The 27606-nt window shown below is 46.6% G+C and overlaps 1 long non-coding RNA gene across 4 annotated transcripts in view; it reads left to right on the top strand.

Annotated features, from left to right (window-relative positions):
* LOC124971791 (uncharacterized) overlaps positions 1-24442 on the top strand; it is a 291699-nt gene extending 267257 nt beyond the window's left edge. For 2 of the 4 annotated variants that reach the window (XR_007106365.1, XR_007106364.1), the window contains 3 exons: positions 6979-7080; positions 18790-18942; positions 23187-24442. This is a non-coding gene — a long non-coding RNA (uncharacterized LOC124971791). The remainder of the gene's footprint in view (positions 1-6978; positions 7081-18789; positions 18943-23186) is intronic. The other 2 variants (XR_007106367.1, XR_007106368.1) reach the window with 1 other exon arrangement.
* Positions 24443-27606: the final 3164 nt, after the last annotated feature.

Raw genomic sequence — 27606 nt, forward strand, 5'->3', positions numbered from 1 at the left:
AAAAAAAATGGAAGTTCTTTTTCTGATATAATACAACCCCATAGAACATGGCACATATAAAAATAGAAAAAATGCAAAATGACAATTACTTAGTACAGGTATCTTTAAGGTGAAGAGAAAGCAGATGTATGCACATAATCTCAGAGAGTTTTATATAAGAGACAACTTTAAATATAAAAGATTTAAATATAAGTCCATAAGTTTGAAAATATAAGTCTATATGTAAATATCCAAGATTTAAATATAAATCTATATTTAAATTTTATTTACATATAAATGATTTAAATAAGTCTATATAAATCTATATTTAATTTTATTTAAATATAAAAGATTTAAATATAGACTTACATTTATACATATAAATGATTTAAATAAGTCTATATAAATCTTTATTTAATTTTATTTAAATATAAAAGATTTAAATATAGACTTACATTTAAATCGTACTTAAATATAAAAAATCTTAGTTATAAAAGATTTTTTAAAAATATGAAATTTAAATATAAAGCCAAGATTTTTAAATATAAAACATTGGCCAAGGAAATGGGTTTAGCAAACTTGGGAGTGTCTCCGTACAACCCTGGGAGCCTGTGGAATGCTGGAGACTTGGCTAAGGACGTTCACAGCCCCCACACACGTACAGGTAAGTGCATAGCACACCAGAGAAGCACTCGAATAGACCAGTCATGACAGATACACTATGAAACTAGCATGAAGGTGATCTTCAGACAACAGGCCAGGATTTTAAATGGGACAGTAGCATAGAGTACCCCACACAGACCTCTCTGCATGGGAAATGCTCCAAGACCCTTCAATGGCTGTCTGAAACTACAAGTAGCACTGAACCCTATAATGCTGGTTTTCCCTCTGCACATGCATACCTGGGCTTAAGTTTAGTTTATTAATTAGAAAGAGGTTAATGGGGATAATATTACAATAGAGAGCAATGTTAGCAATATGTGCTAATGCAGCTGTCGGCTTCTGTATCAGTCAGGGTTCTCTGGAGGAACAGAATCCTCAGGAAGTGTGATGATCAAAGGGGATTTATTGGATTCGCTCACACGACCAGAAGCTGGAGAGTCCACATGCCCATCTGCAGCTGGAGAGCTGGAGGAACCAGCAGCTGCGCAATCCAAGAGGCAGAAGCCCTAGAACAACAGGGATCAGCAGTGCTACCCTAGTCCCAGACCAAGGCTTCTGGAAACTCCCTGGAGAATCCCTGGCAGAGTCCACTCTGGAAGAGTGAAGAAGCGAGAGTCCGATGTCCTCAGAGGATGGAAGCAGCCATCAAGAACCCGTTCAGGAAGAGAGGAGCTGCATCTGCATCTGCTTCCTGTTCTTCCAGCTTCTATTCCATCCTATTGGGCGGTGCTGCCCCACCCCCATAGGGAGGGGCTCCACTTCAGTTGGCTCTCCCACATGCCAATCATTCCTAGACACGCCCTCATGGACACACCCAGAAGCCTGTTAATCATAGGCATCTCCTAATTCATTCAGGTTGACAATTCACATTAAGCACTACAGCTTCATTCCTTTATGCTTTGGGACCATTTTTGGTGGAGTAAGAGTTCCATGAGCACAACCCTGAGATACTGGGACGGTCAAACTCCTTACCCAGGACAGCTGCTAAGTCTTGGGTGGGCAGATACTGTGCGTGGCTTGGCCATCCTGGACAAAAGATGGATCAACTCCTGGAAGAACAGAGAAGGACAAGACAAGATTTCATTGCACTACTTAGCTTTGAATGCAGTTTTAAAAATTTGAGATGTTAATTTCTGGAATTGTCTATGCAATATTTGCAGGTGGAAATTGACTGCAGATAACCAAAGCTGGGAAAGCCACACTGCAGATAGGGAAAGTCTGCTCTGGTCAAGTTTGCTTCCTAGACGGTTATTCTACTAACAGAATGGAGATTGAAGTAGCAAAAGAGGAAAGGACCAGTGTTTGCCTGGGGAAGCAGATAACCTATAGAGTGCTCTGTGCCTGGGAGTTGGGGGAAAATGATACATTGAACACAAAATTTGGGAGGAAACCATATATATGCACATCTAGAAGGTCAAATTAACAGTAGCTGATTGTATTTGGAGTGTAATGACTTGCAAATCCATTGAGAACCAGTTATTAGAAGATTAAAGGACCACCTAGTTTCTTGGCATGGATCAAGAAAGGATCACAAGAGGAATAGCATCTTTGATGAAGGGGCTGGAGTTGAAGGAATGAGTTAGGTGTGGGATGTAGTGAATTTGAGAGGTCAGGAACTGCCCTGGCTGGCTGCTGACTGAGTTGCCGGCCTGAGATGCATATTCCTGTGACTGGTGAGCATGTGGACCAAGCAGGGAAGAGATGGGGACGTTCACAATGCCTGCACAGACCCGTGCTGTCCGTCTGCTTGTTTATCCCCATGCTGGGCCAGAAAGAGGGGGCTCATGTTTGCACCGAGACCAGTAACGACTCTGGACATGCTGGTGTCGGAACTGGGATCCAGTATGCCCGAGTACTGGAAGGTCCAGGCTGCTGCCTCCATTGGAATCTGCTTATTTTTCTTCTTCACATATGGGTGATGCTCATATTTGGAATTTGAGCCAATGTAAGCCAGGCCTATTGGGGTCCCATGAGAAAAAAATATGCTGTGTTGCTCACATGGTTTAGGTTTATCTTTCTTTTTGTAAAACATAATGATTAAAATAATGTAAAATGAGTATTGAAACATCACATAGACTACTTTATTTTTATTTTTACAAACTGCATTTCCATTCTTTGCACACAAATGGGGTACACCTTTTTGTTTCTGTGGTTGTGCACCATGTAGATTCATACCATTCGTGTAATCATACATGTACATAGGGTAATGATGTCTGTCTCATTCCGCCATCTTTCGTACCCTCCCCCTTCCCCTCTCATTTCCTTCTACATAATCTATAGTTCCTCCATTCTTCTCTCACTCCCCATCCCCCGAACCCTCATTACATATCATCATCCACTAATCAGGGAAAACATTTGGCCTTTGGTTTTTTGGGATTGACTCACTTATGATATTCTCCAATTCCATCCATTTATCTGCAAATGCCATAATATTATTCTTCTTTATGGCTGAATAATATTCCATTGTGTATATATACCACAGTTTCTTTATCCATTCATCTATTGAAGGGCATCTAGGTTGGTTCCACAATCTACCTATTGTGAATTGCACTGCTATAAACACTAATGTGGCTGTGTCACTGTAGTGTGCTGATTTTAAGTCCTTTGAGTATAAACTGAGGAGTGGGATAGCTGGGTCAAAATGTGGGTCCATTCCAAGTTTTCTGAGAATTTTCCACACTGTTTTCCAGAGTGGCTGCTCCAATTTGCAACTCCACCAGCAATGTACAAGGGTGCCTTTCCACCCACATTCACACCAACATCTGTTATTGTTTGTGTTCTTGATAAGAGCCATTCTAACTGGAGTAAGATGAAATCTTAGTTGTTTTAATTTGCATTTCTGTAATTACTAGAGATGTTGAACTCTTTTTCATATATTTATTAATCACCTGCATATCTTCTTCTGTAAAGTTTTTGTCCAGTTCCTTGGCCCATTTATTGATTGGGTTCTTTGTATTTTTGGTGTATAGTTTTGTAAGTTCTTTATAAATTTTGGAGATTAGTGCTCTATCTGAAGTGTGTGTGGAAAAGATTTTCTCCCACTCTGTAGGGTCTCTCTTCACATTATCGATTATTTCCTTTGCTGAGAAAAAGCTTTTTAGTTTGAGTCCATCCCATTTATTGATTCTTGCTTTGATTTCTTGTGCTTTGGGAGTCTTGTTAAGGAAGTCTGGTCCTAAGCTGACATGATGAAGATTTGGGCCTTCTTTGCCTTCTATTTGGTGCAGGGTCTCTGGTCTAATTCCTAAGTCCTTGATCCATTTTGAGTTGAGTTTTGTGCAGGGTGAGAGATAGAGGTTCAATTTCATTTTACTACGTATGAATTTTCAGTTTTTCCTATGTTTAATCAGTCTCATAACCTGTTACAAAATTCAAAGCAAAACAAATATCTGGGTAGGCTCTAACCTGACCAGAGGTAAACTCAGAATACAGACGTTCACTGAAAGCTCTCTACATAGATATGACACATCAGTTAACCTGGGTGAAAGACCGCTCACTGTCTGCACCCTGCAGACTCCCAGCCCAGCTCCGAGACTCCAGGGTCCGCTTTCCTTCCTCCTTCCTCTCTAAAGTCTCTCTTCCCTTCCTGCTGGAAGGACGGGCCACCACATCTGTCAGGAGAGGGTCATTTCCAGCACACTGGCACTTGGACATTCTTCCCCTGGTGATTCACGCTGCCCCCAGCGAGGACGTACCCCAAACATGGAAGCCATGCAGGTGATGGTTCATCTCATCTTCCTTCAAGGACAGCCCAGCATCCAACATCACTGTTTCCATGGGCCATAATCCACATTTTATGATTGACACAGACTCTTGCAGTTTGCAGCAATGGAGTTGATTTAACTTTTACGCTTTAGACCCATCAGGGACTTCAGAAATCGTTGCCTGAAAGTCCTACTTTCTCATAAGAAATGATGATGGAAAGTCCTGCTCATAGGACTTGTAAATTATAAGGTGATTATACAGAAGTCAAGGCACATACCATCATTATAATAGTGACAGTAATTATAGCAATTAGTAATGATTAGTTATTAGCATATTATTAATTAATGACAAGTAGTCATTAGAAGTGGAGCCGGATGACTTATGTATTGCTGTTTTTATAACGTGCCCCCTCTCTCGTAATGAGCATTTTAAAACACACATTCAGTGTCAAGGACCATATGATGTATTTTAAAGCAGCAAATAAAACAGCATTCTGAATTGTTAATATTCCTTTAGTTGTTCAGTTGAAATACATTTTAAAAATCTGCTCTAAGAATAGAAGACCCACCAGGTGTGGTGGGGCATGTCTGTACTCCCAGAGGCTCGGAGGCTGAGACAGGAGGATCACAAGTTCAAAACCAGCCGGAGCAAAAGCAAGGCACTAAGCAACTCAGTGAGACCCTGTCTCTAAATAAAATACAAAATAGGGCTGGGGAGGTGGCTCAGTGGTGGAGTGTCCCTGAGCTCAATCCCCAGTACCCACCCCCTGCAAAAAGAGAATAGAAGACCCCTTTAAAAATTATATGAGCACTCAGTGGTGATTCTCTATAGAAGCATGATCATTTAAGTTCCTTTTCTCTCTCTGTTCCTCTTTTACCTTCCTCAGAAGAAAACAAATTTAATGCATTTGATGAAGCATGATATTAAGCTAAATTAATTTTATGTTTAGGGAATTTTAGTCCCAATGAGAATTGAAGCAGAGTCATTGGATGGTAGCCCTAATAAGGTAAGAGCAGTTGATGAGCCTTCCCTGAGAAAAGATACAATCCGAGGCCCCTCAGGGACTGTGATCTTGCATACAGAATTTCTGGCATAGCACATTTCAAATTGTCTCAGGAAAGAAGCTCAGAATCTTCCCTTGAAAAAAATACGTTATGCTCATCTTGGCATAGGGGTGAACAAAAAATTTTAAAAGGCTTAAAATAGAGAAATTTTTTCTCCCTCTACTAAACATGAAGTTGATTATCTTCCAAGTTATGTTGGAGACACTAAAGAGGATCATTTAGAAAAACAGAATATCAAGCACCAAAGTTGCTTGCCCCACCGTTTGGAAGCCATGGGGAGGAAGAATATCTTGGTGGGATGTGGGTAGTGAAGCAACACTGTCACCTTACAGTGGCCAGAAAGCAGAGAGAAAGGAGCCAGAGTCCCAATGTCATCTTTAAGGGCACACTCCCAATGACCTAGCCTCCTTCCACCAGGGTCCACCCCCAATGACCTAGCCTCCTTCCTCTAGGCCCCGCCCCCAGTGACCTAACCTCCTTCCACCAGGCCCTGCCCCCAGTGGCCTAGCCTCCTTCCACCAGGCCCCGCCCCCAATGACCTAGCCTCCTTCCTCCAGGCCCCACCCCCAATAACCTAACCCCCTTCCACCAGGCCCCGCCCCCAATGTCCCACCACTTCCCAGTAGCACCACAGCCTGGCCACCAAGCCTTCAACATCTCAGCTTTCAGGGACACTTCCACAAACCACAGTACAAGCCCAGATGGAAAAGCAAACACAGTGAATTAAAAATAAGAAAACTTTACGGATACTTCACTCCACCTCCTGTCTCCTCGGTGCTCCATCAACCTCATCTGCTCCCCTATACACAAGTACTTTTATTAGTCTCTTGCAAATATAAACAGACACTACTCTCCTTCCACATCCCCATGTGAAGATCAGACGCTTGCCGTGCAGATGCATGCTATTAACAGCGTGGCTTCCCGCAGTTGATGCAGCTGTCCCTGCTAAGAGATACTGGACTTGTTTCCAATTATTGACAAACTTAGTTTTACCCCAGTCACGCTGTTGTCACTGGAGGAGGGTCCAAGGCATTCCCCAAGAGGGGGACTGCGACTCACTGAGGTTCTTGACAAATATCAAGGAAAGAAACTTAAAGGTGCCTCAGGTAGAGGCACAAACAGAGACTTATTTAGGAAAGTAAGGATCACACACTTGAAAGAAAATTGGAAGTTGAGGCTGTCTGCAGAGTGCAGTGCAACCCTTTGCTATGGAGTGTTCACGTTTATACAGGGTCAGTAGCCAGGGGTTGGGCTACAAGTGGAGTCAGGTGGGCTTGTGCACATGCCCTTGCACAGATCCTTGCATCTAGCTCCTCTCTGCAGGCAAGAACACAAGCCAAAGGACCTGGGCTGGATCTCTTGCTTTGCAGTCCAATGATTAATGGCATTTCCTATATTGCCTGGGTATTTCCTGCATTTCAACAGTTTATGGGCATTTCCTACATTCCAGGGGTCCATGGGTGCTTCTCTCTTGAGACTCAATTTCTTTCTTTCTTTCTCTCTCTCTCTCTCTTTTTCTCTCTTTCTTTCTTTCTCTCCAAATTGCTTCCTCACTGTCAACTACAAGAAATCAAACGTGGACGACAGCTGGTCAGAAAGGTTTCCCTGTGTCTCTAGAACATAAGAGATCGCCTGCCTTGCCTGCGGTAGCTTCATGCTTTGGACACAGGTAAGAACCTTTATGCAATGGGTGAATATCATTGCTGAACCTGCTACAGTATTTCAGCATGAGTCAATTCTCCCCCAGCCACAGAAATGGTTGGAAAAGGAAAATACAAACAAAGCCCAGCTAATCCATCAAGTTTGACTGTGAGCTTGTGATTAATAAATGCCTTTGATGGTTTTTAAGTCCAGGCCAGCTGTTTAGAAATGGTGGAGACCTGAAGCAGGGAAGTCTGCATTGGTTCCCACCAACGTGCCTTATGGGCAATGTGTACGTCTCTCTCCCTCTTATTTTTAGACGTGCATGTGTCGAACAAGTTGACGCGTGTCCATCCAGCTCAGCCCAATTTGGAAACAGGAAGCGTCTACACTCCACAACTGGTGTTCAGGTCTTGAGTCACTCATTTGAACTCCATGGCCAGTTGTGAGATCTGAGATGAGAGGAAGAGTCCTGCTGCGGTTCAGTCCCAGGACAGTCCTGCCCGGACACCCCAGGACGGGTGTACACATTGTGCACAGCGAATACTGTTCCTGTCTGATCTCTGCGTGCCCCGCACTCTTGGTCATGCAGCCTCTGAAGTCACCATTGCTTGGAAGAACACGCCATTGTGTATGTTTTCATCTAAGCTCCCTGAACCAGACCCGGCACTTCCTCTGAGTCCAAGATCAGTCAGGATTTGGCCGAATAAGCCTCCTGAGACTAAGAAGTCGGAACCGTGAACTCTGCACCGGGGCAGCTGGTCTGAATTTTACCCAGATCAGGAAAGAGGATCATGATCCTCCATCCAGTCTGACTTGGTAGCTCCCATGAAACTGAGTTCTGAGATTAAAAACCTATCCATAGCACCGCGAGGTCCAGACTGAGACATACCTGGATTGCAGAAGGTATTGAGACAGACTCTCGGTTTGCAAAAGGAAGACTCCCAGCATGAGCTTTGTCCAAAATGAAAGGCTAGGAGACTCGGGCCGCGTACAGCCCTGGGAAGAGCCGGGGTCGCCCAGACACAAGCAAAGAGCAGCAGAAATGCAGGCTCACTCTATCGCCATTCATCTGCTTTCCAAAATATATAGTGCCAGATAAAAACGACTGGATATTCCAAGTCTTTTCTCTTTGCTTCTGGTTGTTCACCTCCGATGCCTACAGAGGTCAGACGGCAAAAGTCTTTACACGGTGCTAGATTGGGTCACAGGCTGTCATGAAATTACGAATGAGCCCCTGGGAACCTTTTCAGAGCAGATGGAATCCCGGCCTGGGTTTACTCGCTCATCCTCCGTTATCTCTGTGATTCTAAGAAAAGTTCGTCTCCACTGAAATCGGGGTTCCTCAAAGGCTGGCCGAGAACATACCAGGATTTTTAAGGCACCTTCTAAGAATGGCCAGCATCTGCCCATGAGCCCAATGCGTCTCCTCCTTCGGATCCTGACCACGTCTAGTACTGGGCACAAGCTGGGTCCCTTCCCGGGAATCTTCCTTTCCATCACAGAGCAACTGTGTTGATTTCCGAGCTTCCCGGAGTGGACACTGCTGAGCTCCACTGGGAGACGGATCAGTGGCCTCTGAATTTTATAGTTTCCGTCTGTTCTCAAACCCCGGCACTTTGGCGGGCCGTGACGAGCTGTCTCCCATACCTGGGAACCTATCACCAATGCACTAGTGACTCACTCATGAGAGCCCGAGGCTGTGTCAAGGGGCCCACGATGTGACTGAGACTTCACTGAATTCCGCATACGCTTCTGAAATATAACCTGGGTACAAAAATATGGATTTTCATATTTGAACGACCAAGGCCTTGACCAAGCGTCAGGTGATTTGATGATATGTGTGCACAACATCGTAACATGTATAAAGCAACATTTATGTGAATAACATTCACATACGTGCTTCTATATTTTGTAGACTACATCATCTACTGTAATTTCTCGTGAGCAACAGTTTTCTCTGGTGAACAAACAGAACCCCTCAGTAATGTGGCCTGATCCCTCCACGGAGGAGACAGAACCTTTGTTTTTAATTTTCCTCCAGATCGAGTACCCAGTGAGCAACAAACTCAGCCAGACCTGGGCAAAGAGAAACACCTGGCAGCACCTTACGCAGACGTGGCACTTCGAGCCGCAGGAGGTGTTCAGGAGCACGTTCTGTGAGTCCACCTGGGTCCAGGTTGTTACAAACCACAGGAAGTCACGGCACAGGGCCAGAGGCTGAGCACGTGCGTGCGTCAAATGGACCACAGCACAAAGCACGTGGCCGAGGGCCAGGAGGGGTCCTGGGGACCAGGAGGTGGTGGGCTGGAACTGGATAGAGCTTCACCAAGCCAGAGCTGCTCTCTGCAGGGACTCTTGGTGCCTACTAGATGAAAAAGTAGGTCCAAATCATCACCATGTTGGCTCAGGAACCGACTTCCTCAACGAGACTCCCAAAGCACGAGAATTAAACTCAAGAATCAATAAATGGGATAGACTCAAACTAAAGAGCTGCTTCTCAGCAAAGGAAGCCATCGACAACGTGAAGAGAGAGCCCACAGAGTGGGAGCAGATCTTTACCACAGGCACCTCAGATAGAGCTCTAATCTCCAGGATATATAAAGAACTCAAAAAACTTAACAGCAGAAAAACAAACAACCCAGTCAATAAATGGGCAAAGGAAGTGAACAAACACTTCACAGAAGAAACACAATCTATCAACAAATATATTTTAAAAAACTCAACATCTCTAGCAATTAGAGAAATGCAAATCAAAACTAGTCTAAGATTTCATCTCTCTCAAGTCAGAATGGCGACTATCAAGAATACAAAATACAATAAGTGTTGGCAAGGACGTGGGGAAAAGGTCCACTCATACATTGCTGGTGGGAATGCAAAATGGTGCAGCCACTCTGGAAAGCAGGGTGGAGAGTCCTCAGGAAACTTGGAATGGACCCACCATGTGACCCAGCTATCCCACTCCTCAGTTTATACCCAAAGGACTTAAAATCAGCACACTACAGTGACGCAGCCACATCAGTGTTTATAGCAGCTCAACTCACAATAGCTAAGCTGTGGAACCAACCTAGGTGCACTTCAACAGAGGAATGGATAAAGAAAATGTATATATACACAGTGGAATATTACTCAGCTTTAAAGAAGAATGAAATGATGGCATTTGCTGGTAAATGGATGGAATTGGAGAATATCATGCTAAGCGAAGTAAGCCAAAGCCAAAAACCAAAGGCTGAATGTTTTCTGTAATATACGGAAGCTAATTCACAATAAAGAGGAGGTTAGGGAAGAATAATAGGAGCACTTTGGATTAGAAAAGGGGAATGAAGGGAAAGGAGGGGGAATGGAAATAGGAAAGAGTGGAGTGAATCGAACATTACTGTCCTGTGACCATATGTGACTACATGACCAATGTAATTCTACGTCCTGTAAACCCGAGGAAGAAATCAGGCTCCATGTACATACAGTCTGTCAAAATGCATTCTACTGTCATGTGTGACTAATTAGAACAAATAAAAAGTAGAAAGAAGAAAGAAAGAAAGAACCTCTCCAAAAGAAGTTAGGATAAAGGAGAGTCTGCTGGGGTGTCTCCGAGGGGTGGGACCTCCAGCTGCTCCCCCGGGTTGGGGGACTCTTCCCGCGTAGGAGATGGGCTGAGTGTTACTGTGAGCAGATAGGAGAGCAGGAGAGGTGACTGCCGGCAGGTCAGCCTGACCTCTGAGATTGGTCAGGAGGCCCGAGGACCCGGAGGCCCGTGGGCTCCGGTTCAGGAACAGCTGCAGCGGGCAGTTCTCAGTGGACACACAGAGCCTGTGTGTCTGTGGACTGTAGGGTGGTCATCGGACAGCGACGGTGGAATCAGGTGCTCTCGCTTCCTCGTCCTGGATCACTGGTCACGCCAGCGGCTCGGCTTCCTCATTCCCAGGTGTCTGGCCAAATGCGTGAAGTCCATTGTCACCACCAGTGGGACACATTGGCTGGAGTCCAGAAAGGATGTCAACTGCCAAAGTCAAGCTTGCCCTGGAAGCACAAGGAGACGGGCAGATCCGGCAGAGGACCTGTGAGCCGACGGGCGAAGGTGTTCCCAGCAGGCACGAGCCATGGGTCAGGAGAGGGCGTGGGATCAGGAGTGGAAAGACGGGAAACAGGGAGGAGAGGAGGCAGAGGGAAGGGGGGACAGAGGCCCCAGCCGCCGCTCTCTGCTGCAGGGTGCGGCTAATGGTCCTGCTGGATCCTCAGAGCTGGGGGTCTCTTGCTGTGCCCAGGTGGTAAGGCAGGGCTCATAGACGCACCTGCGTGCAGCAGAAACCGTCACAGAGGTGCGGCCAGCCAGCCAGGCTGCCAGGGGCCGGGATGGGGCGCAGTGGTGGAGCGCTTGCCCCGCACCAGTGAGGCACCGGCTTCCGCCCTCAGCTCCGCGAAAACGAGTGAGCAAAACAAAGGTGTTGAGTCCATCCACAACTAAAGATCAAAAAGAATGTTCTAGGCGAACAAGGACAAGGGGCGGGCTACCACACGCCCTTCTCTCCTTACTAGCTACCTGCCTGCCGGTCTTCTTCTCCTTCCTCCTCCTCCTCCTCCTCCTCCTTTTCTTCCTCCTCCTCCCTCTCACCCTCCTCCTCCCTCTTCCTCCTCTTCCTCCTTCTCCTTCTCCTTCTCCTCCTCCTCCTACCTCTCACCCTCCTCCTCTCCTTTTCCTCCTTTTCTCCTCTTGCTCCTCCTCCTCCTCCCTCTCACCCTCTTCCTCCTCCTCCTCTCCCTCCTCTCCTCCTCTCCCTCCTCCTTCTCCCTCTACACTCCTCCTCCTCTTCTCCCTCACCCTCCTCCTCCTCCTCTTCCTCCTCCTCCTGCTCCTCCTTCTCACCCTTCTCCTCCTCCCCCCACCCTCCTCCTCTTCCTCTTGCCTCTCCTCCTCCTCCTCCCCTCCTCCTCTTCCTCCCTCTCTCTCTCCTCCTCCTGCTCCTCCCCCTCCTCCCCCCACGCCCTCCTCTTCCCTCTTCCTTTTCCTCCTCCTCCTCCTTTTCCCCCTCTTTTTCTCCTCTTGCTCCTCCTCCTCCCTCTTGCCCTCCTCCTCCTCCTTCTCCTCCTCCCCCTCTCCCCCTCCTTCTCCTCCTCCTCCTTCTCCCTCTCACACTCCTCCTCCTCTCCCTCCTCCTCCTTCCTCTCCTCCTCCTCTTCCTCCTCCTCCTGCTCCTCCTTCTCACCCTTCTCCTCCTTCCCCACCCTCCTCCTCTTCCTCTTGCTCCTCACCCTCCTCCCCCCTCTCACTCTCCTCCTCCTTCTCTTCTCTTTTTCTCTTCTCACCCTCCTCCTCCCTCTTCCTTTTCCTCCTCCTCCTCCTTCTCCTTCTCCTCCTCCTCCTACCTCTCGCCCACCTCCTCTCCTTTTCTCCTCCTTTTCTCCTCTTGCTCCTCCTCCTTCTCCCTCTCACACTCCTCCTCCTCCTCCCCCTCACCCTCCTCCTCCTCCCTCTCCTCCTCCTCTTCCTCCTCCTCTTGCTGCTTCTCACCCTCCTCCTCCTCCCCCCACCCTCCTCCTCTTCCTCTTGCTCCTCCCCCTCCTCCCCTCTCACCCTCCTCCTCCTCCTCTTTCCCTCCTCCTTTTCTCCTGCAGCATCCGACACTCGCTGGCATGCAGAAGGCCGTGTGCGTATCTGGGGAGCAGGACCTGCTCCCGCTGCGCCTCCTCCGCACAGCCGCTGGAGAGAGGGCAGCGCATCTTTCTTCCCTCCCGCAGGCAGAGTCGGGCCACCATCCGCGTGGGAAGTCCCGATGCCGGCTTGCGGGTGGGACCCCGCGCCCTGGCCAGGAGCCAGCCTGCTCTCTGAGGGGCGCACTCCCGGGGCCGATGGCCTGGACTGCTGTCCCCGCTCCTCCTCCTCCGCGCCCGGGTCCCCCTTGCGCATCTCCTGGGTGGCCGGCCGCAGGCACTGCCTCCACCCGGTGCCTGCCTCGCCCTCTGCTCCTGCGGAGGCCGGGTTGGAAGGCTCGTTCCTTCGGGTCCTCCGCCGGCTCCCTGCCCGCAGGGGCGAAGTGGGGGTCTCCTCTCTCCTTAACCCTCTGCAGCAGCGTGGACTTCCCACGCGTCCTGTGGCACCTTGGATTTGTCCCCGGAGCAGATCACCCTATTCTCCCGGCGCTTTCCGAGGCTGGACCGGACTCCCTGGGCCAGGCCCTCGGCTCCTCAAAGGCACGTGTTGCTCCTGGCCGTGGAAATAGCCCAGCGTCTGGGGCGCACGCCCGTGCTGGGCCTGGGATTGGGTTCGGTGTCCTGTCCCTGTGGGTTCCAGCCAGAGCTCCGGGTCTCCAGCAGCAAGAGCAGGCACTTGTCCTGAGGTCCCTGCCTCAGAGACCACATCCCATCCAGAGATCACACAGGCACCAGGGGGGACAGAACAGATAAGGTGGCTCTTTCCACTGGAAGGCGGGAAGGCGGGAAGCGATTCTCCCCTTTGTGCACTGGGGGTGTAGCCAAGGTGGTGTGCTAGCTGTTTGGGGTTCCTTGAAAGGATCTGTGCTCTCCTTGGGCCTCCAGCTTATGGGGAGTCAAAGGGGAATTATTTAAACAAATCATAAGTACAGAGTGGGATGCAGCCGACAGTTCAAGGATAAGAAGGCAGGAGCCGTAATCGGAGACCCAGGGAGAGCATTTCTGGGACAGATGAACCGCTGCGCAGGGGACATTCCTAGGTCCCACGGCAAGAGAGTCCTGGGATTCACTTGGTTTCAAGCAAGGGGAAAAATCTTGTGGTTGGGTCAGTGGAGGGTGAGTGAGAGAAGAGGAATCAGCTTAAATGCCATAAAATACATACTCCCCGAGACTCATTCAGTCCCCATTCATGATATTCAATTTTGCTTTATTTATGTTGGCACAACCCTAAAGTCTTTGGTCACAAAAAACGCATCTGCTCTTAAGTTTTTTCTCGTGTCTGTCTTTGCTTTTTCAGTGAGAGTGGAACAACTGATTTTGAATATGCCTTTCCCCCATAAGGTGATGTGACCCCATGCAAAGACCCTGTGCAAAGAGCCCAGGAAAGGAGTGCACAGCTACTGATTCTCTAAATCCGCTGGGTGTCAGGCAATGAAGCCAGGGGGAGGGTTCATTTTAAATCAGGAAAACTCAGCTGCACTTGCTTAAAACAGAAGGAATTTGCTTTGAGTTAGTTCCATGAGAGGTACATAGAGATGATAGTTAGAAAATAGAAAAGAGGTAGACAGATGATGGATGCAGGTAGAGTAGATTGATAGGCAGACATCTAAGACAGATAGATAGATAATTTGTGGGTATTTATAGATGGAGATTGACATTTAAAATTCTTAAAAAGTCAGAACGTTTACTCGTAGGCTTTTCTTTCCCTGTGCGTGAGTAAGCCTTTGAGTTGGCACGTCCCTGTTCTCTGTACTACCAACATCGTGTGACATGCACATTCTCCGCAACTAAGGTCCCCAGGAACCAGACCACTCATGGGCTCTCATTCTTTTCCCCACTATCTCAAAGTCACCCAGTCCCTTCTCCTTGAAGGTTAGACATTGTTGGTTCTGATATCAAACTCTGCTACATGCCTGAGGTTATGTTGGTGAATTTAAAAGTTCATTCTTAAAAAAGTTCCCAGCCTTTAAACAACTAAGACGTTGAAAACCGTCATTCTTTACGCCTCCACATATAATCCGTCAAGTACTTCAGACAAAGTTCATGGCGTGCAGCAGATACCAGCACTACCTGCCCCTCGGCTGAACTCTCTCTGCCTGTGAGTTATCCGCTCACCCCTCCGAGTGGGTAGGCATAAAGGAACCTCCCAGCTTCCCAAGGGGGCATCCGGCTACGTAGATGGGGCACAAAATGTGTGGGCTTCCCGTCCAGCGTCCGTCACGGTAAGACTGCTTCCTGCACAGACATGTCGGGCCTCGAGCTCACGTGCACAAGCTCAGACAGGGTTGTTAAATCACAGCTTATTTTTCTGGGAATTAAAAATCACACCTGGGACCTCCAGGGTGCAGTCTGTGGCTCTGTCCCTTGGACATCGAAGCCTCCAACTTTGAAGAAATAGGAAAGAGGCCAGCGTATCCCAAGGCGTGAAATCAGCTACATTTAAAAGAGGAAAGAAGCTCTGGAAATAGAAGGGTCTTGGATGGTGGCCAGTATCCTCGTGCTAACACTGCGTGCGTCAGGGGAATGCCAACCCAAGCGTGAAAGTGGACCAGATCCTGCGGATTGGTGGGGACGTACCTCCTGGGAAGCTTGGATTCGGGCGAGACTCCAGCCAAAGAAGCTCAGCTCTGACTTCCGACATCACCCCCTGAGGGAGAGTGAAGGCCCTGGGTTAGCAAGCAGGAAATCGGGATTCCAGTAGAGGCTGTGTCCTCAAGACAATCACGGGACCTACTGGAAGTCAGGTGGACCATCGGTGGAAGGAGTCCTACCTGAGATGTTGACCTACAGCACTGACACCTGTTCTACAGTGTTGAGCTGCCTGTGCCAGACCTCACGACGCTGACCATCCCCAGTCGGCCCTTGATCTCCTCCATGTGACATCTTTCGTATCCAGAGATGGCTGCATGCGTGACAGGCACCCCTCCGTGCCCGATGCCCATGGACGCCTAAAAGGTGCTGAATGGAAGAATCCTAGCTGAGCGTGTGCTTGCCCTGATATACAGCGACAGCAGACTCGGGCCCTAATGCAGGGCAGGGGCTTCGCGGTCACCCCGGAGCCCCCGCCCTTTGGGGACCTGACATCACCACAAGAACGAGCCAGATCTGGCAGATTTGGGAACTGACCTCTGCAGCCCTGCTCTTGGTGTGTAAGGATGGTGCTCAGTGAGTGAGCAGAATCCAGGACCAGAGCAGACCCGGACTTCCAGGCCCTTAACAGCAGGTCTGTCTGAACCAGCACTCGGTTGCTTCCCGTGAGCAGAGGCCTCGACTTTCCGCTCCACCATCTGCAGCTCCGGGTCTTTATGGGTGCAGAAGGACCCTGCAGAGACATGGAGAAGCATCTCCAGGTCAGGGCCTTGTGCTCCACGCGTGGTCTCAGGCCAGCTGCACGGACGGCCCCCGGGATCTTGTTAGAAGTGCCGAGCCGCAGATCCACCCAGACCCATCGAGTCAGCGCTGAGGTGGCGACACCATCCCGTGGGTGTTGGTTCCTGTTAGGTGTCCACTTGACTGGGCCACGGGCTGCCCACATGTTTGCTTAAACGTGATTCTTGGTGTGTCAGTTCACTCTTATTCAATATGATTCCTGAAACTCTAGCCAGAGCCATCAGGCAAGAGAAGGGAATTAAAGGGATACAAGAGGGAAAGAAAAATGTCAAACCGTCTCTGCTTGCTGGTGACATGGTAAAAGATACCTAGAAAATCCCCAAAAGCCCCACCAGACTTCTAGATAACAGATTCACAGGGTAGCAGGATACAAGAGCAACGCAAGAAATTCAACAGAATTCCTCTCTTCCAGTCGTGATTTGGTTGAGAAATAAGTCAGGAAAATAATTCCATCACAATAGCCTCAAAAATAATGCTCGGGCTGGGGAAGGTGGTGCCCACCTATAATCCCAGTGGCTGGAGGAGGATGTCAAGTTCAAAGCCAGCCTCGGGAACTTGGTGACACCCTAAGCAACTTAGCAAGAACCTGTCTCAAAATAGAAAAGGACTAGGGATGTGGCTCAGTAGTTAAGCCTCTGAGTTCAAAAAAAGAAAAAGAAAACTCTTGGAAATCAATCTAACCAAGGAGGGAAGAGACCTTTACAATGAAAATTATAACAGTGAAGAAAGAAATTGAAGACTTTAGAAGGTGGAAAGACCTCCCATGTTCTTGGATAGGCAGAATTAATATTGTCAAAATGGCTAAACTGCCAAAAGTGACCTACAGGTTCAATGTGATCCCCATGAAAATACCAACAGCATTCTTCACAGAACTGGGAAAACAAAGTCCTAAAATTCATATGGAAGAATAAAAGACCCAGAATAACCAAAGCAGTTCTCAGCAATAAGAGTGATCCTGAAAGAATCAAAATACATGACCTCAAATTATTCCGTTATGTAATAAGTTTCAACAATATTAAAACCCTATTTAGTAGGTGGGTTAAAAAAGATCTTCTAACATATACATTTAAATGCTGGCCATCTCATCTCTAAATTAAATATCAAATATAATTATTTGTATCTCATTTTGGTTGCAGTTAGTCTATGTGATGCATAAAATTAATGGCCAATCCTGTTTGATTTGAGTCCTAACTAAGCGTAGATTATAAGCCCGCGTGTTATGAAGATAGAGTATTATAATTAGTAATTATCAAGCACACTTACCAGAGCAAAGAGATGGCACGTTGATATAACACATTGCCTTACTTAGCACTTGAATTTATTCTTCTGACTGACTTTATTCTGTCTGAATTTATCACCAGTCTTGAGGGGAATAAAAAAACCCTTACTCAAGTTGTGAAAATAATAACTCCATGCTTGCAAGCAGGAGTTACTTCTTTCCCTCATATTTCCAGGTCTTTTCTTGAGTGCTGGGATTGAGCCCAGGGCCTCTCACCTGCTCTCAGCTGCCACTGAGCTCCTGCCCCAGCCCCCAGGAACCGGCTCTTGAACAGGTCTTCCCTTCTTCCTGGTTCACCTGTGTATCATCAGGACCACCCACCCTTTAGTTGAACCAAATCAGGCTTCAAGACCCACCTACATCCTTTAAAAGACTGCTTATATTTACAAGCAATCAACAGATACATGGAAAAATGTTCAACATCTCTATTAATAAGAGAAATGCAAATTAAACTACCCTAAGATTTCATCTCACCCCAATTAGAATGTCTGTTATCAAGAATACAAGCAACAACAGGTATTGGAGAGGATGTGGGGAAAAAGGTCCACTCATTCATGGCTGGTGGGACTGCAAATTGGTGCAGCCACTGTGGAAAGCAGTGTGGAGATTCCTCAGAAAACTGGGAATGGAACTACCATTTGACCCAGCTATCCCACTCCTCAGTTTATACCCAAAGGACTTAAAATCAGCACACTACACTGACACAGTCACATCAGTGTTTATAGTAGGTCAACTCACAATAGCTAAACTGTGGAACCAACCTAGATGCCCTTCAATAGATGAATGGATAAAGAAACTGTGGTATATATACACAATGGAATATTATTCAGCCATAAAGAAGAATAAAATTATGGAATCTGCAGGTAATGAATGGAGTTGGAGAATATCATGCTAAGTGAAATGAGCCAATCCCTAAAAACCAAAGGCCGAATGTTTTCCCTGATAAGTGGATGATGATACATAATGGGTAGTGAGGGGATAAGGGAAGAATGGAGGAAGGATGGATTGTGTAGAGGGAAATGAGGAGTGGGGAGGGGGCGAGGGGAAAGAAAGATGGTAGAAGGAGACAAACATCATTATCCTATGCACACGTATGATTACACAAACGGTGTGACTCTATTCATGTACAATCAGAGAAATGAAAGTCGTACCCCATTTGTGTATAATGAATCAAAAAATAATTTAGAAAACAGGCTTCTTATCTCTGGTCTGTTATTTAACTTCTCTTAAATTCCACGTCCTCATCTGTGAAATGGCCCTGAAGTGACCTGTCCCAGTCAATCTAGAGCTTAAGTGTGCACAGAGGGCTGGAGGACAGACTGCTGGGTCACACGTGGGCTTGCACGGGGCTCAAAGAGTTTGCATTTCCGTTGAGTACCCAGCCGGTCTGAAGACCACAAACCTCCTCACCCTCTCTTCCAGGCGGACTGGGAAATCGGAAGATACAACCTTTCCGTACTTCTGAGGCCTGAATGAGAAGCTTTAAACTGTACCTTGACCCAGGAGATTCTGGGCACACCGACCTGGGGTTGGGCCCAGGTTCGTCATTCTTCAGAGTTGGACACCGTCAATTACGTAAGTCGTTAGCTCAGCCTGTGCTGGTTTGGGTGGCTCAGTCTTATTAGTTCTATTTCTTGGAAAATAAATTTGTCATCACCCTCTTTTTTCATAACTGGCTCCTCCAAGTCTCTGAATGAACCCAAACTGGTGAACAGGCAGCTTAATGAGTACATACATCTAAGTCCTCATTAACTGAATTTCAATTTAGAACCATCTTCCTGCAGAGTTCACTCTAATTGATTAGACTGATAACTGTCTGTTTTCCCCCCACGCTTATTATCTGTGTGGGCCCATTTTTATGAGTCTTCTCGTGCTAGAGTTAAGTGAAAATATTCTATGGAGGAAAGCCACTCTTAAAAAGCCTTTTATTTTAATTTTGGTTGGGGTTTTGGATAATTGGTCTCTACTTAAATTTTCTCTTTGTAAGTATCTCACATTTATAATAAATCCGAGATTAACAAGTCTGATGATCATTTGCATAAGCATGAAAGTGCACTCAAACACTTACGCAAATAAAGAACCAGAAAGACTTTGAAAGAGGAGAGAAACGGGCTTCCCAGGTCATTACCTGCAGGTTCCCTTTCCACAGTTTCAGTTAACCTACGATCAATGGCCGCCCAAAAATATTAAATGGAAAATTCTGGGAAGAAGTAATTCATAACTTAAAATTTATGCATTTTGAATAGCATGATAAAATTTTGTGCATCCTCTCCCTCTGAACATGGTGGGCGGTGACGGATCCCTTGGTCAGGGGTATCTATGTGGTATGTGCTACCTCCCCGTTAGTCATTTAATAGCCTTCTCAGCTATGAAGCTGGTGGCTGTGTCTATCTTGAAGCAACCTTATTTGGCTTAATGATGGCCCCAAAGCAAAGAGTAGTGATCACGGCCATTTCAATATCCCAAAGGGAAGCTAGAAAGTACTTCCTTTAAGGAGGGAAGTACAAGTTCTCAGCCTAATAAAGAGGAAGAAGGAAAGAATATACCGAGACTCCTAAGACCTTCAGTAAGAGCAAATCTACCCCCGAAATCATACAGAAGGAAAAAGAAATTTGTGCTGGTTTTGCTTCCTCACCTCAAATTGCAAGTTATGCCCACAGTGCATAAAAATGTGCTTAGAGATGTTACGTCTCCGGTAAAAATGGCCTGTTTGGAGTTGAGTGTTAGCCGCCATTTCAGGCATCCACAGCGACTTCTTGGATTGGAGGAAGAGTTGCGTCCACTTTTGAAAGTGCCGACGATTCTCCTCAGGCTGAGTCTTTTATTTTCTTAAAATGTAAAGAAATCTCCAGGTAAATGATACTTTAGGATATAGGAATGTATGCATCGTTTGGTATTTAAAAATTAGAGGAAACTCTTTCTTGTAATTGATAATTAGGGGGAATGAATAACTGAATAGTCTCAAATTGTTATTGAAGATATTCATAGTGGTGCCTAAATATTAATTCAGGGTCCTTTAATACATGTTTAATGTATGCTAATTTACCATGCGCTCTGTGAGATTTGAGTTACGAAGAGAAAATGAAACACTGATTATGGAGTCCAAAATGTGAAAAATTTGACTCGGTAACTGTCATTTGGTTTGGAATCACCAGTAGGCTACTGAAAAAGTGTGACCTGAATAGAGCAATAACCAGAGTATGAACTGAAAAATTTTGCAAGGATCTAGACACTGAGAGAGTAAGAAACCTCAAAAATCACTCAGAAACCAACTTTTCTGCAGAGAAGAGGATGGTAGAATTGATGCGTTCCCATTTGTGCCGAGCGGCTATATTCCAATAGTTGAAAGATTGGCCTGTGGACAAAGATTGGAACCTACCTAGTAAAGCTTCTGCGGTCATCTTCAGCCACGGTGGGAGAGGTTGAGTTTGCAGTGGGACTTCAAAGCGCCATGAGAACCTGGGAAGGAAATCCAGTCTGCTCGCCCGTGGCGGTGTGGGTTAGAGTGTGCACAGGGGATCAGGGTAGATGATCAACTGGAGGTTACTTGTGGGGGTTAGAGTGTGCACAGGGGATCCAGGTAGGTGATCACCTGGAGGTTACTTGTGAGCACAGGGGATCAGGGTAGGTGATACCTGGAGATTACTTGTGGGGGTTAGAGTGTGCACAGGGGATCCGGGTAGGTGATCACCTGGAGGTTACTTGTGAGCACAGGGGATCAGGGTAGGTGATACCTGGAGGTTACTTGTGTGTACAGGGGATCAGGGTAGGTGATGCCTGGAGGTTACTTGTGTGGGTTAGAGTGTGCACAGGGGATCCGGGTAGGTGATACCTGGAGGTTACTTGTGTGCACAGGGGATCAGGGTAGGTGATCACCTGGAGGTTACTTTGTGGGTTAGAGTGTGCACAGGGGATCCGGGTAGGTGATCACCTGGAGGTTACTTGTGTGGGTTAGAGTGTGCACAGGGGATCCGGGTAGGTGATCACCTGAAGGATACTTGTGTGGGTTAGAGTGTGCACAGGGGATCCGGGTAGGTGATCACCTGGAGGATACTTGTGTGGGTTAGAGTGTGCACAGGGGATCCGGGTAGGTGATACCTGGAGGTTACTTGTGTGCACAGGGGATCAGGGTAGGTGATCACCTGGAGGTTACTTGTGTGGGTTAGAGTGTGCACAGGGGATCCGGGTAGGTGATCACCTGGAGGATACTTGTGTGGGTTAGAGTGTGCACAGGGGATCCGGGTAGGTGATACCTGGAGGTTACTTGTGTGCACAGGGGATCAGGGTAGGTGATCACCTGGAGGTTACTTGTGTGGGTTAGAGTGTGCACAGGGGATCCGGGTAGGTGATACCTGGAGGTTACTTGTGTGCACAGGGGATCAGGGTAGGTGATCACCTGGAGGTTACTTGTGTGGGTTAGAGTGTGCACAGGGGATCCGGGTAGGTGATCACCTGGAGGTTACTTGTGTGGGTTAGAGTGTGCACAGGGGATCCGGGTAGGTGATCACCTGAAGGATACTTGTGTGGGTTAGAGTGTGCACAGGGGATCCGGGTAGGTGATCACCTGGAGGTTACTTGTGGGGGTTAGAGTGTGCACAGGGGATCCGGGTAGGTGATACCTGGAGGTTACTTGTGTGCACAGGGGATCAGGGTAGGTGATACCTGGACGTTACCGCCTGGAAGAACAGGGCGTGGTGAGAGCAAGGAGAGGTGATAAAGAGAAGACAAGAAGGAAGTTAGCACCCACAAAACCTTTCAGTGGGCTGTGGGGTCCCTCTTCCCGTGATGGGATCTTAGCTCAGTTCTCCAGACTCTGGATGGTGACTGAGAGAACAGGTTGATTATGGGGGGAGGGCTGTGGTGTCAGGTGGCTGCCGGTCACTGGATGGAGACCTGAGCGTTGAAGCGGGGTCTGAGGCCCAGGGTCACCACCAGCACACCTGGATCTGCAGATAGACCTCAGCCGCAGGAGAGAAGTAGAGGCAGAGAACCAGGCGGCACCCCGTGGATTTTCTTCATTGTATGTGTCTCTGTGAAGAAGGTGGAAGACCCAGGTGTCGAAACTGCAGACACCGGTTTTAACTGCATGCAAGCAAACATTTTCTTATAGACTGAGTCTTAAAATACCTAATGACCCCACTGACTATCAAAGTCTTAATAATTTCCTGTGATTTCTGTGTAAGATTTCACAGCATGAATGCACCATCTCTGTGGCTCAGGAACCCCTGTAATGGATCTGCATATTTCAGCAGGAACCAAGGACCCAAGGATAAATGGCTCTGCCCTTAAATTTAGAAAAGTCCACAAATGAATGAGTCTAATGAGAGAGCACATATTTAAACGTAGATTGAGCCACCCCTGGAAGCATTCGTTAATGGCGTGGGCTTCTGAGCTTTGGAAAGGGAATTGGGCTAATTTGTCTCTAATAGGCCTTTTCAGCCTGAAAGGATCCGTCAGTGGTTCAAGTCCTAAGAAGAATTACAAAGAGGCATCAGGCTCTTAAGAACTTACATGGGCGTTACTCTTTTGCTTCCATCCACCCTTGAGTCTTAAGAGCGCATACTCAAATGTGTTACGAGCGACCACATCTACAGGATATCGAAGGTATCGGTGGGGAAGGGGGAAGCTGTCAAGAAAAAATAAGGACATGTCGGGAGAGGGACTCCAGGGTGAGGATTGGGTTTTTTTAAAAATAAAAATATGTTATGGAATGATTCTTACCTGATAGAAACTGAGAGTAATAGTTGTCTATTAATGTCCAACACATTATCCTAACAGCTATCCAAAGCAGTAAACATGCATCTTCTCATCATTTCCAGGAGTCTAGAGTTTGCAAATGACTTAGCTGGGCCATTGAGGCTCCAGTCTTTGAGGAAGTGGAAATCAAGTGTCCATCGCATCAGTCTCTGGAGGACCTATGGTGCTGAGGATGGTGGGCGATGGCAAGATGACTCACTAGCATCCCTGCTGGCCTGAGATTGACATTCTTCAGCACATGCGTCTCCTGCAGGGCTGCTTGAGCATCCTCCCAATATGGCAGCTGCTTCCTCTCGAGTGAGTTACTCTAGAGCATGCAAGAGGAAGACCAAAATGACTTTTGTGATATTGGAAGTCATATGCCTTCATTTCCTAGCTATCTGTTTGCTCCTCCAAGTCAGTCCTATTTGGAATATGTATAATAAATGATTATAAAACGGGAATTTATTAGATTGGCTTACACACGCAGAAGCTGGACAGAGACCCACAGTGACTGTCTGCAACCTGGAGAGCTGGAGGAACCAGTTCAAGCAGCTGGAGCCACAGAACAAGAGGGTCCAATGGTGCAGTCCCAGTCCAGAACTGAAAGCGTAGAAACCAGTAAGAGAGTCACTGGTGAGAGTCCCCTTTGGAAGAGTAAAGGAGCTGGAGTCTGAGGTCTGCAGACGATTGCAACAGCTGAGAACCTTCTTCAGAAGAATCGAGCGTGGAGCTTGCATCTGCTGCTGCTTCCTTGTTCTGACAACTTTTGTTCCATCCAAGCCTCCAACCTGTTGGACTATACTGCCAACACTTAGGGTTGGCCTCCCCCAGTTGGCCACTCCACATGCCAGTCATTCCTAGAAACACCCTCACTGACCCACCTGGAAGCCTCTTGATCTGAGCCATCTCTTGATCCAATCAAGTTGACAATTCGGATCAGCCATCACAGCTGGATACCATACTGATCTTAAATCAGAGAGGAACTTCAGCTCTTGATCCGAGCCATCTCTTGATCCAATCAAGTTGACAATTCGGATCAGCCATCACAGCTGGATACCATATTGATCTTAAATCAGAGAAGAATTTCAGCTCATGTTTTCTCTCATATGTGGAAGTGAGGCAGAATAAAAGGAAACTAAAGGGAGCTCATGAAAATAGAAGAGAGATTATGCATGTGCATGTGTGAGTTTCTCACGAGGAATCCAACCATCCTGTATAATTATAATCCACCAATAAAAATTCATAAATGTTTAAAAAAGAATGGAAACAGACCAAGTTATGCTATGTGCATGTATGAATTTATCACAAAAAAATCCCACTGTTATGTGTAAATGTAATCAACCAATAAAAATGTAAAACAACAATTCTTGAATAAATTTTTAAAAGAATTTCAGCTGACTTCTAAGCTATTGGCTGTAGTATTCTGGGAATAAGAAGTACATAATGTAATTATACTTTTGAAAGGTAAGAATGCCCCTGTCCTGCCTAAAACCTCAGAAGAAAAGTGCATAGGAAAAAGAAGTTTGGAGATGGTCAGGGCAGTATTAACTTGACTTTGGACCTAGGATGTTTACTCCATTCACATCACCTCTGACTTAGAAGCACCTTTTTCAAACATGAAAGTCCAACTTGGTATTAACCAACTTAAGTTTTAGAAATATGTTATAGCATAAGTTTAAAAACTTCCATATTACCTTCAAAAAAATTCAAAATGGGTTAAACCAGTGTTGTCCAGCAGAAATAGACTGAGGGTTATAATTGATAGCTACTTGCATGCTTTTACATTTCCTAGAAGAAATCAGTGAAAGAAATCTTAATAGTACATGTTATTCGCACAGCGCTATGATGTTAATGTGTGCCCTCCAAAATCCAGGCACTGAAACTCAATGGCCAATGTAGCAGAGAAAAGGTGGAGTCCTTATGAAGTGATTAGGTCATAAAGGCTCCTGACTCGTGAATAGCATTCAGGCCCTGAGGCTAGGAAGTCTTAAGACTGGTGTCTGCGTCTGTTTGACTTCTAGCACGTGCCTCATGCTGCTTCTTGATATGGTGGAAAATGGGAAGGGCCAGTGGGTATATGTAGAAGAAAGAAAAGGGGAACAGACTTCTGTGATAACTAATCCGCTCCCATGGAAAGGCATCGATGTATGCCTGAGGGTTCTGCCTGTATGTCAGCTTTCTGTTGCTGTGACAAAATACCAGAGGTAATAAGCTTAAAAGGAAGACATATTTATTTTGGCTCATATTTTCAGACCATGGCTATTGGCCTTTTCGCTTTCTTTGGGCCTTCAGAAACACAGTGTCATGGCAGGAATACAGGGCAAAAGAAAGCCTATTCACCTCATAACAGCCCAGAAACAGAGAGAGAAAGAGAGAGACAGAGAAAGGAACCAGTATACCCTTCGAGGCCACACCCCAATGACCTAACTTTCTCTCCTTAGGCCCCACCTCCTGGAGCTTCTATCTCCTCTTAGCGCACAACCCTGGGGACCAAACTGGAACACATGAGACTTTAGGGGACCCTCAAGATCCAACCCACAGCAGCCCCTATGACTGAGCTCCTTCTACTACGGCCCCCCCTCTCCATGCTGTCATATTGAGGAATCCAAGTTCCAACACATGGTCTTTTGGAGGACATGCTCAAACCCTAGCAAAGCTCGAACAGACTGAGATACCCAGTGTGCCTAACGTATCATGATGTCAACATGCAACTCATATAAAAATGTGTTGGACTAAGTCTGAAATCCAGGGGCTATTTCCACTTTCAGCACGTCTGGATCGAATGAACCAGATTGCATGTGTTCAGGAGGCACGTGAGATTAGTAGCCAAGGAGTTGGAAAATAAAAATCATTTACTGGACTTACAGAAAAAAAGGTAAATCCCAAGAATACACCTCTCATCCCACCAGACCTGATCCAGGAAGTTGGTCAAACCAGGCCACTGGGGATCCATCACTGTCTCAGTGTAGTGTCTTCTCCGGTGCAGGCATAGACCGCAGACTCAACCTGCGGCTCCTCGGGCCACCAGGCTGCACACGTTTGGTTCTCTGGTTCACCCAGTAACTTAAACCTTCCAGGCTGGATCATTGTGATAGGCATTATGAGATCTCCTGGTTGCAGAAGGTACTTCAAACCTATTCCTAGAATTCAGAAGTGGGCTCAAGAGTCCCTGCCAACCTTGTGAAGCACCCCACAGGGACAGTTGTTCAAAGAAAATCGGAGCATTTCTAACAAGACCCCAGGTAGGCAGCAGATGGAAGCAGGGCGGAACGGAACACATGTTCCAACCCCCCCGGCTCATGAGAAAGTGCATGGGCAGGTGCCTCGAATTCCATGCGTGATGTGCTAACCAGGAAAGAGAGGCCAGTGGAAGGTCCGCACGAGCCCTGGGTCATCAACTGGCACCACCTGACTCATGGGGCTGGTCCCTGGTCGGTCGCTTGGAAAATCTGTGACCTACTTCTTATTCAGTGATGTTGTGCCAGTGGCCAAGCCGAATTTCTCAGATGGTCACAGCACCCTGAATGGACACCGTGATGGAAAACAGAAAATGTACTCGAAAATGTGCACACTCCTGTGTGACAAGGAAGTGACCTCAAGTGGGTTTTTAATTTACGCTCCCTCACTCAGGCGTCATGTGAGCTTTTGGATTGGCACCGAAAAGCTTGTTCTAACCTTCAAACTGTTTCTGTTTTTTTAAAGGAGAATAAAAATTTCTCCTCTGATGTTTGAGTTAAATAATCTTTCTGGAGGGTATTAAATGAATGTTATTGGCCGGGCACAGTGGTACACACCTATGATCCCAGTAACACCAGGCTCAGCAACTTAGCAAGTCCCTAGCTCAAAATTTAAGAATAAAAGAGTGCTGGAGATGTAGCTCAGAGGTAAAGTTCCTCTGGATTCAATCCCCAGTACCAAAAGCAAAGAAACAAACCAAAAAAGCAATATGATCAGATTTGGTGGAGCTAATAAATTTATTTGAGTAAAATTTCCATGTCTGAAAGAGGCCAAGAGAAGTAACATGAATCTTTACCAAAAACAGATGGGTTTGTACTACATGGTGTACTATAAGAGAACCATTTCTTAAAATTCTTCATCCATATGGTAAAAAGACAAGATGGGATTTTTTTTTTTTTTAACGAAGCGACGTGCTAATTTTGAGAAATCGTTGGTGGTGTTTTTCTCTTCAGAAACCTTACGCTGATGTTATAACAACATTCCTGCAAGTTTTTAAAGAAAATGTATTTCTAGAGTCGATGACTGACTAGATATTTTAGCACCTTCCGCAGAGCACTTGAGGGTGAAGAGGAAGGCGGTTACACCGAGGCCAAGAGAGGAAAGGCCACTTTTTCTTTACCCTATGACCTTGTAACATGAATCCCACCCCCCAGGGCTGACTCAGGGTAAATTCATCCAAAGATGTAGGTAGTGAGTACGTTCGTCAGTTTTCTGTTACTGTGACGAATTACCTACGGCGATCAACTTGTGAGAAGAACGGGT

Source organism: Sciurus carolinensis, chromosome X, assembly GCF_902686445.1.
Source record: "Sciurus carolinensis chromosome X, mSciCar1.2, whole genome shotgun sequence".
In the NCBI taxonomy this organism is placed as follows: domain Eukaryota; kingdom Metazoa; phylum Chordata; class Mammalia; order Rodentia; family Sciuridae; genus Sciurus; species Sciurus carolinensis.